This window comes from Limanda limanda, chromosome 12 (assembly GCF_963576545.1).
Source record: "Limanda limanda chromosome 12, fLimLim1.1, whole genome shotgun sequence".
NCBI lineage: Eukaryota > Metazoa > Chordata > Actinopteri > Pleuronectiformes > Pleuronectidae > Limanda > Limanda limanda.
In genome coordinates this window covers 27,701,511-27,713,363 of record NC_083647.1, presented here as the reverse complement: position 1 = coordinate 27,713,363, position 11,853 = coordinate 27,701,511, and positions in this window count along the sequence as shown.

Below are 11,853 nucleotides of genomic sequence, written 5' to 3'. Positions count from 1 at the left end.
TTTGATTTATTTATTTGATTTATTTATTTGATTTATTTATTTGATTTATTTATTTGATTAACGATTAGAGTCATTTGAGCAGAGTTTGAATGAGAACATCAGAGCCTCCGACGCTAAACACGATTAAACCAGATCATCAAATTCCTCTGGAGCAGTTTCCTCATCCAGACCCGAGTCCGGGTGAGGACAGGTGAGGACGGGTGAGGACGGGAGAGGACTAGATGTCACGAGAACCGATACTTACGATACCTTTCGATACTAAGATAACAAATCACCGACGATGCCAGCAGCTGTTAGCAACTTAGCATTAGCATCGGTGCTGGGCCAGTATACGTTTACATTCAGAAAACCAAGATGGCGGCTGCAGCGTTCGCTCCACCTCGACTTGTAGATTAAAAAAGGCACAAAGACTCGTGTTTGGTAGTTTGTGTTTGACGCCGGGTTTACACCGGGTTTACACCGGACGCGGAAGCAACGCCGAAACGCCGCGCCGCGCTAATCCCTAGCGTGGCGGCTCTTGGTTGTTGGGACCATAGATATATATAAAGACTAGATATCTCGTTCGACGGAGCTGGACGTCACCACATGGCGGCCATCTTGAGTCAACTCGCCCACCCATAACATTGTGTTATAGTGGTACTTACCTTTTAAATAACCATAACTTGCTCAATTTTCAAACAATTTTTAAACGATCTGGTTTGTTATAAACGTCAGAGATGTAGTTATGACACTGCATAAATTATTCAATTTTTTAGAAAATAACATAATTATTCATAAGTATGCAGTGTCATAACTACATCTCTGACGTTTATAACAAACCAGACCGTTTAAAAATCGGTTAAAAATTGAGTAAGTTATGGTTATTTACCAACACAATGTTGTAGGTGAGCGAGCTGCCTCTAGCAAGATGGCCGCCATGTGCGGACGTTTGACTCCGTTGGCCGGCAACGCAGACGAGACATCTAGTCTTTATATATATATCTATGGTTGGGACCCGCACAGAGGTTTAACATGGGAGTGGATGGGAGCCAGCTGGTATTTAAGGTTTGGCGTCGCTCCAGCGTCCGGTGTGAACCCGGCGTGAGGCAGACGACCGTGGCGTTACGTTTCTCACAACAATGCGTCACTCACATGCGTCCGCAACTACCGTATAACCCACAGTATATGCGCAAGCACATTGAACTACCGTATATGACATTAACAACATCCAAAGAATGCACTTTTTTTTTACCGTGGTATGGAAATTGGCATCGAGAGTTGTGTTATTTTACCGGTTTTGGCACCGACGACTGAATGTTTGGTACCGTGACACCTCAGTGAGGACGGGGGGGGGACGGGTGAGGACGGGTGAGGACGGGTGAGGACGGGTGAGGACGGGTGAGGACGGGGGGGGCCCCGGGACGGACCGGCCTCAGTCGGCTCCAATCAGCCGCTGGCCGACGGTTGTCAAAGCAACGGGTTGAAAAGGTGTTTGATGGAAACACAACATGTAAAGCTGCCCCCCCGCTTAGTGAATCGACCAATCAGCTGCTGCCCTCGCTGCTGACATGTGACCGCGCTCAGCCCCCCCCGGCCTCAACCGCAGACCCGTCTATATGTCACAAGACTGTTTAATCTGGACCGTGTGTGTGTGTGTGTCTGTGTGTGTGTGTGTGTGTGTGTGTGTGTGTGTGTGTGTGTGTGTGTGTGTGTGTGTGTGTGTGTGTGTGTGTGTGTGTGTGTGTTCAACCAAAAGAAAGAGGGAGAGACAGGAAATGGGCAGCGTGAAAACAAGATGGAGGAACCGAGGCAGAAAAAAAGTATGTTTGATGTAAACAGTGAGGAGGAGGAGCCAGAGGGTGGGGGGGGGGGGGGGGGTCATGTCTCTGGGTTTTAGTTCCCTTCGTCTCACTTTGTTTTACAGCATCAAGTCTTCAGTAACACCCGCGGTGCAACGAGTCCGTCATGTAGCTGTAGAGATACAGCACGCCACTGGTCTACGTAACATGAGCTACAGGGGGCGCTACATAAAACATCTGGATAAAGCTTCCTGATGACAAGGAGGAGGAGGAGCTTAAACCTCCTGACCATGTTCAGTGTTAACGTCTGTCACTTCTGCTCAGTTTTGTTGTAAAGATAAAAGTTTAAAGCTTTGTCCACGCTGACTCGTCTCAGTCCTGAACGCAGCCCAGTTGCTATGGTTACGCCCGGCCAACGCTGCCATCCCTTTCCTCTCCCTGATTGGTTCTCGTCGGTCACATGACTCGACCACCAGGGGTGAACGAGTGTTGAAGTCGTCGCTGCCTCATCGTTCGTGGTTTTTTCCACAACCAAGCAACCAACTGCCGAGTAAACAATCCACTTCCTGTTTACACCACCTGACCCGTGGTCACGTGACCTGTGTGTCCAGGTGTGTCTGTGTGGACGGAGGTTTTTACTGAGGAGGAGATGAAACCTGTTAGATTGAATCTGTCAGTGGATGAACACAGACACTGATTCAATCTCCAGTGTCTCTTTATTTAACATATGGACCAAATCACATCTAATTTCTACAAAATGACAGATATTGTTTAGAGAGGCTTGTTCACCACGTCCCTTCAGACAGAATAATATAAAATAAAGTATTGTTTCAGTGCTTTAACAAATATTGAGAGCATCTCTCTGTTAGTGTAATTACAGCGAACTCGTTCTAATGAGTGAGAACAGCAGCTGCTGGAGTTTTAACGACTCGGTTGTTTTTCTCCAAAGTCTCAATTTCAATTAAAGTCAATTGAAGAAACTTTGACATCAGCTGTGAAACCTTGATTCCAAGAATGAGACGTAAATGAATTTTCTTTCAAGCTTTTTATTCTTTACACGGAACTTTTATTCTCTCCTTCTCCCAGAGAGTTTGGATTATGTCCTCGATGTGGATCTGTCCTCGAGGTGAATTCTGTCCTCAATGTGGATCTGTCCTCGATGTGGATCTGTCCTCGATGTGGATCTGTCCTCGATGTGAATCTGTTCTGGTTGTGGATCTGTCCTCGATGTGGATCTGTCCTGGATGTGGATCTGTCCTCGATGTGGATCTGTTCTGGTTGTGGATCTGTCCTCGATGTGGATCTGTCCTGGATGTGGATCTGTCCTCGATGTGGATCTGTCCTGGATGTGGATCTGTCCTGGATGTGGATCTGTCCTCGATGTGAATCTGTCCTCGATGTGGATCTGTCCTCGATGTGGATCTGTCCTCGAGCTGAAACTGTCCTGGTTGTGTATCTGTCCTCGATGTGGATCTGTCCTGGATGTGGATCTGTCCTCGATGTGGATCTGTCCTGGATGTGGATCTGTCCTGGATGTGGATCTGTCCTCGATGTGAATCTGTCCTCGATGTGGATCTGTCCTCGATGTGGATCTGTCCTAGAGCTGAAACTGTCCTGGTTGTGTATCTGTCCTCGATGTGAATCTGTCCTCGATGTGGATCTGTCCTCGATGTGGATCTGTCCTCGATGTGGATCTGTCCTCGATGTGGATCTGTCCTCGATGTGGATCTGTCCTCGATGTGGATCTGTCCTCGATGTGGATCTGTCCTCAAGGTGAAACTGTCCTGGTTGTGGATCTGTCCTCGATGTGGATCTGTCCTGGTTGTGGATCTGTCCTCGATGTGAATCTGTCCTCGATGTGGATCTGTCCTCGATGTGGATCTGTCCTCGAGGTTAAACTGTCCTGGTTGTGGATCTGTCCTGGATGTGAATCTGTCCTGGATGTGAATCTGTCCTCGATGTGGATCTGTCCTCGATGTGAATCTGTCCTCGATGTGAATCTGTCCTGGACGTGAATCTGTCCTCGATGTGAATCTGTCCTCGATGTGAATCTGTCCTCGAGGTGAATCTGTCCTCGATTTGAATCTGTCCTCGATGTGAATCTGTCCTCGATGTGGATCTGTCCTGGATGTGGATCTGTCCTCGATGTGAATCTGTCCTGGACGTGAATCTGTCCTCGATGTGGATCTGTCCTGGACGTGAATCTGTCCTCGATGTAAATCTGTCCTCGATGTGAATCTGTCCTCGAGGTGAAACTGTCCTGGTTGTGGATATGTCCTCGATGTGAATCTGTCCTCGATGTGAATCTGTCCTCGATGTGGATCTGTCCTCGAGGTGGATCTGTCCTCGATGTGAATCTGTCCTCGATGTGGATCTGTCCTCGATGTGGATCTGTCCTCGAGGTGAAACTGTCCTCGATGTGGATCTGTCCTCGATGTGGATCTGTCCTCGATGTGGATCTGTCCTCGATGTGGATCTGTCCTCGATGTGAATCTGTCCTCGATGTGGATCTGTCCTCGATGTGAATCTGTCCTCGATGTGGATCTGTCCTCGATGTGGATCTGTCCTCGAGGTTAAACTGTCCTGGTTGTGGATCTGTCCTGGATGTGAATCTGTCCTGGATGTGGATCTGTCCTGGATGTGGATCTGTCCTCGATGTGAATCTGTCCTCGATGTGGATCTGTCCTCGATGTGGATCTGTCCTAGAGCTGAAACTGTCCTGGTTGTGTATCTGTCCTCGATGTGAATCTGTCCTCGATGTGGATCTGTCCTCGATGTGGATCTGTCCTCGATGTGGATCTGTCCTCGATGTGGATCTGTCCTCGATGTGGATCTGTCCTCGATGTGGATCTGTCCTCAAGGTGAAACTGTCCTGGTTGTGGATCTGTCCTCGATGTGGATCTGTCCTGGTTGTGGATCTGTCCTCGATGTGAATCTGTCCTCGATGTGGATCTGTCCTCGATGTGGATCTGTCCTCGAGGTTAAACTGTCCTGGTTGTGGATCTGTCCTGGATGTGAATCTGTCCTGGATGTGAATCTGTCCTCGATGTGGATCTGTCCTCGATGTGAATCTGTCCTCGATGTGAATCTGTCCTGGACGTGAATCTGTCCTCGATGTGAATCTGTCCTCGATGTGAATCTGTCCTCGAGGTGAATCTGTCCTCGATTTGAATCTGTCCTCGATGTGAATCTGTCCTCGATGTGGATCTGTCCTGGATGTGGATCTGTCCTCGATGTGAATCTGTCCTGGACGTGAATCTGTCCTCGATGTGGATCTGTCCTGGACGTGAATCTGTCCTCGATGTAAATCTGTCCTCGATGTGAATCTGTCCTCGAGGTGAAACTGTCCTGGTTGTGGATATGTCCTCGATGTGAATCTGTCCTCGATGTGAATCTGTCCTCGATGTGGATCTGTCCTCGAGGTGGATCTGTCCTCGATGTGAATCTGTCCTCGATGTGGATCTGTCCTCGATGTGGATCTGTCCTCGAGGTGAAACTGTCCTCGATGTGGATCTGTCCTCGATGTGGATCTGTCCTCGATGTGGATCTGTCCTCGATGTGGATCTGTCCTCGATGTGAATCTGTCCTCGATGTGGATCTGTCCTCGATGTGGATCTGTCCTCGATGTGAATCTGTCCTCGATGTGAATCTGTCCTCGATGTGAATCTGTCCTGGATGTGGATCTGTCCTCGATGTGGATCTGTCCTCGAGGTGAATCTGTCCTCGATGTGAATCTGTCCTCGATGTGAATCTGTCCTCGATGTGAATCTGTCCTCGATGTGAATCTGTCCTGGATGTGAATCTGTCCTCGATGTGGATCTGTCCTCGATGTGGATCTGTCCTCGATGTGAATCTGTCCTCGATGTGAATCTGTCCTCGATGTGGATCTGTCCTCGATATGGATCTGTCCTTGATGTGAATCTGTCCTCGATGTGGATCTGTCCTCGATGTGGATCTGTCCTGGATGTGAATCTGTCCTCGATGTGAATCTGTCCTGGATGTGGATCTATCCTCGATGTGGATCTGTACTCGATGTGAATCCGTCCTGGATGTGAATCCGTCCTCGATGTGAATCTGTCCTCGATGTGGATCTGTCCTCGAGGTGAATCTGTCCTCGATGTGGATCTGTCCTCGATGTGGATCTGTCCTCGATGTGAATCTGTCCTCGATGTGGATCTGTCCTCGATGTGGATCTGTCCTCGATGTGAATCTGTCCTCGATGTGAATCTGTCCTCGATGTGAATCTGTCCTCGATGTGGATCTGTCCTGGATGTGGATCTGTCCTGGATGTGAATCTGTCCTGGATGTGAATCTGTCCTGGATGTGAATCTGTCCTCGATGTGGATCTGTCCTCGATGTGGATCTGTCCTCGATGTGGATCTGTCCTCGATGTGGATCTGTCCTGGATGTGGATCTGTCCTGGATGTGAATCTGTCCTGGATGTGAATCTGTCCTCGATGTGAATCTGTCCTGGATGTGGATCTGTCCTCGATGTGGATCTGTCCTCGATGTGAATCTGTCCTCGATGTGAATCTCTCCTCGATGTGAATCTGTCCTCGATGTGGATCTGTCCTGGATGTGGATCTGTCCTCGATGTGAATCTGTCCTCGATGTGAATCTGTCCTCGATGTGAATCTGTCCTGGATGTGGATCTGTCCTCGATGTGGATCTGTCCTGGATGTGGATCTGTCCTCGATGTGAATCTGTCCTCGATGTGAATCTGTCCTCGATGTGAATCTGTCCTGGATGTGGATCTGTCCTGGATGTGAATCTGTCCTCGATGTGAATCTGTCCTCGATGTGAATCTGTCCTCGATGTGAATCTGTCCTGGATGTGGATCTGTCCTGGATGTGGATCTGTCCTGGATGTGGATCTGTCCTGGATGTGGATCTGTCCTCGATGTGAATCTGTCCTGGATGTGGATCTGTCCTGGATGTGGATCTGTCCTCGATGTGAATCTGTCCTGGATGTGAATCTGTCCTCGATGTGAATCTGTCCTCGATGTGAATCTGTCCTGGATGTGGATCTGTCCTCGATGTGGATCTGTCCTGGATGTGGATCTGTCCTCGATGTGGATCTGTCCTCGATGTGGATCTGTCCTGGATGTGGATCTGTCCTCGAGGTGAAACTGTCCTGGTTGTGGATCTGTCTTCGATGTGGATCTGTCCTGGATGTGGATCTGTCCTCGAGGTGAATCTGTCCTGGATGTGGATCTGTCCTCGATGTGGATCTGTCCTGGATGTGAATCTGTCCTCGATGTGAATCTGTCCTCGATGTGGATCTGTCCTGGATGTGAATCTGTCCTGGATGTGAATCTGTCCTGGATGTGAATCTGTCCTCGATGTGGATCTGTCCTCGATGTGGATCTGTCCTGGATGTGGATCTGTCCTCGATGTGGATCTGTCCTCGATGTGGATCTGTCCTGGACGTGAATCTGTCCTCGATGTGAATCTGTCCTCGATGTGAATCTGTCCTCGAGGTGAAACTGTCCTGGTTGTGGATCTGTCCTCGATGTGGATCTGTCCTCGAGGTGAATCTGTCCTCGATGTGAATCTGTCCTCGATGTGGATCTGTCCTGGATGTGGATCTGTCCTCGATGTGGATCTGTCCTGGATGTGGATCTGTCCTGGATGTGAATCTGTCCTGGATGTGAATCTGTCCTGGATGTGAATCTGTCCTCGATGTGGATCTGTCCTCGATGTGGATCTGTCCTCGATGTGGATCTGTCCTCGATGTGGATCTGTCCTGGATGTGGATCTGTCCTGGATGTGAATCTGTCCTGGATGTGAATCTGTCCTCGATGTGAATCTGTCCTGGATGTGGATCTGTCCTCGATGTGGATCTGTCCTCGATGTGAATCTGTCCTCGATGTGAATCTGTCCTCGATGTGAATCTGTCCTCGATGTGGATCTGTCCTCGATGTGGATCTGTCCTCGATGTGGATCTGTCCTCGATGTGGATCTGTCCTCGATGTGGATCTGTCCTCGATGTGGATCTGTCCTGGATGTGAATCTGTCCTCGATGTGAATCTGTCCTCGATGTGGATCTGTCCTGGATGTGGATCTGTCCTGGATGTGAATCTGTCCTCGATGTGGTTCGTCCTGGATGTGGATCTGTCCTCGATGTGAATCTGTCCTGGATGTGGATCTGTCCTCGATGTGAATCTGTCCTGGATGTGAATCTGTCCTCGATGTGAATCTGCCCTGGATGTGAATCTGTCCTCGATGTGGATCTGTCCTCGATGTGGATCTGTCCTCGATGTGGATCTGTCCTGGATGTGGATCTGTTATGTGTTTTAGAATAACTTTTCCAATGTTCTCAGATTTTGAAGTTTGTTTCAGGCACAAACACAATTTACACACAACAGTGAAGCCAAAGCATTTAAACTACCCCCTGGTGGCTGGTTGCAGTATAGGTCACACATCTCTCCTCCTCCATGTTAACAGATGGGAGATGGATCCAACTTTAAAAATCTGGACGTTAAATTCAGGTTTGTAAAGATGTTTGAAGTCTGATGTTTGTTCAAGTTTCTTCTCAGTTTGGTCTCATGAGCTCTGATGGTTCAACATCTGAACAGAACTGTGTCACCTGATATTAACAGAAACCTGAATCTATTCTCTGCAGCTGTGGTACAAGTCCAAAACATAATAATAATAAAAAATTGTTTAGCTAATGAAAACTAGTTGGATATGAAAGTAATTCCCTGGAGAAAAGGTCACATATTCGCTTTCTAATTGAGCAGCTCGCCTCTGTGACTGGTCGGGGGGGCAGAGAGACACCAGGCTGGTTTAATTCTCTCACAAGGAGACACTCCGAGAACCATTATCCTCCCGTCTCTCGTCAAATTGGAAGCAGGTCTGATTTGGCCTTAATGGAGCTGATGCCCCCCCGCTGCTCCTTCACCAAACCGGCTGCAGCTCAAATCACTTCCTGCCTGAGGACGAATATCGCTCATTTTCTTTTAGCACCAGACTCTTAATAAGAGCATCTCTAATTCCCTCTGTCTCAGGGACGGGTTCACGGAGGAGGAGGAGGAGGAGGAGGAGGAGGAGGAGGAGGAGGAGGAGGAGGAGGAGGAGGAGGAGGAGGAGGAGGACTGGGCGTCAGCGCGGTGATCACTGTTACCTAGACGACCGGCCAGCGGTGCCCCCGCAAGATGGCAGCCGGGTGGGGTGAGGGGGGGGGCAGAGGCAGAGCTGAAATTGCATTCCATTAGTGCTAATACAGAGACACTAAGAGTCTGTCTGAGGCTCAGCCGCTAACGACCACGGTCACTAATTCATCCAATCAGATCGTGAGCAGTCGTAATGACCTCATCGCTTCCTCTCACAGGAGAACACTTCAGGAGTGACAGCAGCAAACGCTTTGTCTCCACCCGCCTGACGGAGGAGAGAGAGAGTTCCTCCTCCGTCCTCAGGTCTTTATGATTAATGAGATAAAACTCTTTATGATTAAAGATAAAGTTCTTTACGTTTAAAGACATAAAGTTCTCTATGATTTAAAACAGTTTCATGTGACTGAAGACTAAAGTTCTCTGTTCTGACCCTTGAGGGCACGTGAGCTATATGTGACATATGATAAACATATTGAGGCAATACATGTTATAAATTTTATTTGAATTAAACTATTAATAATAAAAACACATTTTGAATATGTCATTCGTAGAAAAGTGTGACCCTCTTGCCGCTGGGTGATTTGATTGATTGATTGAATATTTATTTAAGCCTCGGAAGACACATTGAGGGATAAGACCCTCATTTACAACGGTGCCGAGGGTACAATAAAAAAGGTGATACATTAAAAGTTAATACATTGAATAAATAGGAATGAAATAAATATGCATATATATATACACAGTAATACAAGGTATAAAACAATTTGTCAACCAAATGCTATGGCCAAGTCAACTAGCAGTTACAGTCACTGCAGGAGAAGTCAGCTGTTCATGAGACCAGACTCCAGAACTCCCTCAATGAAACAAATGAGCACAACTTTAAAGATTTCTGATGAATGTTCACATGAACCTGATTAATAAAGCCGGATTAGTTTGGATGAGTCTGAAGTTCAGTTATCGCCGTGGACGTGAAGACTGTTGTGGTTGAGATCAGATAAAGAATCTGACTCTTTGTGTAGTGAAGGTAAAGATCAGTGATTAAAATCATGTGAAGTCTTGTTTTGGAGGAAACAGAAACGAGGATGAAACTGGAAACACTCGTCCTGTCTCATCTCGTTTGTGCACCGGCTCATTTCCTCCGTCTCCACGGCGATCAATAATGTTTCATCTGCGCTCGATGAAACCACAAACATCTGAGAGATGAGGAGCCGCTCCACGGCAAGGCGATAATTGGGAGGCTCAATTCATTTGTTTTTACTCGTCTGTTGTCTTTTCCGCCGCCGTGTGTAATCAACATGTGAGCGAGCATGGCGGACAGACGGGGGGGGGGGGGTGAGGGAGGGAGGGAGGAAGGGAGGGAGGGAGGGAGGGAGGGAGGGAGGGAGGGAAGGGTGCTCATGTTTTCTAGTCTCATTTTGTTTCCTAACAGACACAACTAAATCATGTCGACGTGGGAAAACTGTTATATTTGTGTGTCGTCATCGGGTGAAGCTGCTGGTGCCAACAGAGCAGAGTGAGGGAGTTACTACGGCAACAAGCCCATCATCCCTCTCACTGCCAGGGAGAGGGAGAGAGAGAGAGAGAGAGAATAGATGGAGATACACAGAGAGAGAGCAAAGTAAGAGACGGTGAGAGGGTGAAGAGGAGGGAGAGATGAAGACAAAGAGACAAAGAGTGAAGAGAGAGATGGTGTGAGACGCTGACGGAGAGAGAGACAGATTCATGACGCTTGTTATTTCCCCCGAACAGAAAAGGAGAGGAGACAGAAAGATAACTTTATCTCCTTGAGATTTATAGATGAAATCATTTTTAATGTAAAGAGGAAGACGAGCAGAAAGGTTCGAGCTCCAGATTCCTGATGAAACTTCTCCTCGATGGACTGAAGAGCCGACAGAGGAACTGGGGAACGAGGCTCCATCGAAACAACTTTGACAATTTTAATCTTTGAATCGCTTCCTTTTGTTAAACCGGAAATTAATTAATTCACTCAGCCAATCACGACTCAGCCTCAGCTGTCAATCATAAGGTCTCGGTCCATTTTTATGTCATGAAATAACTGATTAAAAAAAAACCAAATCGGAGAAGAAGTTCTTTTTACATGAAATGTGTCTTTTTAGTTTGGTCGATGTCCCATCTACTCACATGGAGGAGGCAGGGCTTAAGACCTGTACTGCAACCAGCCACTAGGGGGCGATCAATATGCTTTTCCTTACTGTTTTGATGATTGTTACGACCGGGACCCGCGTTCGGCCCCAGTGGAGAAAGAACCTTGTTTATGACAAGTAAAATATAAATGTATGAAAGTCGGGTTCGGAACTTTTGGACGATAATTTGACTCTGAGGTCGTTTTGAATATGTCGCATTCGCACACAAGTTTCTGTTGAAGCCTGTTTCTCTACGTTAGAAGATGGTCACGGATGAATTTACATATTTCCCAGTAATGTTGAAAGCTGAACTCTAAACTGAAGCTGGCTCCACACACAGATCCTCAGGGAGGAGCATCGGCTCCAGAGCTTCACTCCCGGCTGTGGTTTCGGCCTCAGAAGCATTTTGTTTAAGATGCCAGACAGATTGTGGTTTGGGTTTAACAATCACATTGTGTCTTCAGCCACAGAGCTGCATGAACACAATCATCAAGTTTCATTAAAGGCTTAATTAACATCGACGTGAGCAGATGTTTTATCTGTAAAACAGAAGACGTGTGTCGTTGCAGTTTAATATCAACATTTTGCATGAAGTAATAATGTGTCATTGGAAACACATTTACTGTTGAAGGTTATGTGTATAAATGATCATTTCACAAAGCGTTAAGATGGACTGTTGTGTCGTCCTTCACCTGTTTTGTATCTTAAGATAAGATAAGATAAGATTTGTTGTGATCCAGCAGCAAAGAGGACGTAACAAAGTCAGTTAAAGTAACCGAGTTTACAGTGTAAACAGAGTAAACAGATAGAAATGCGC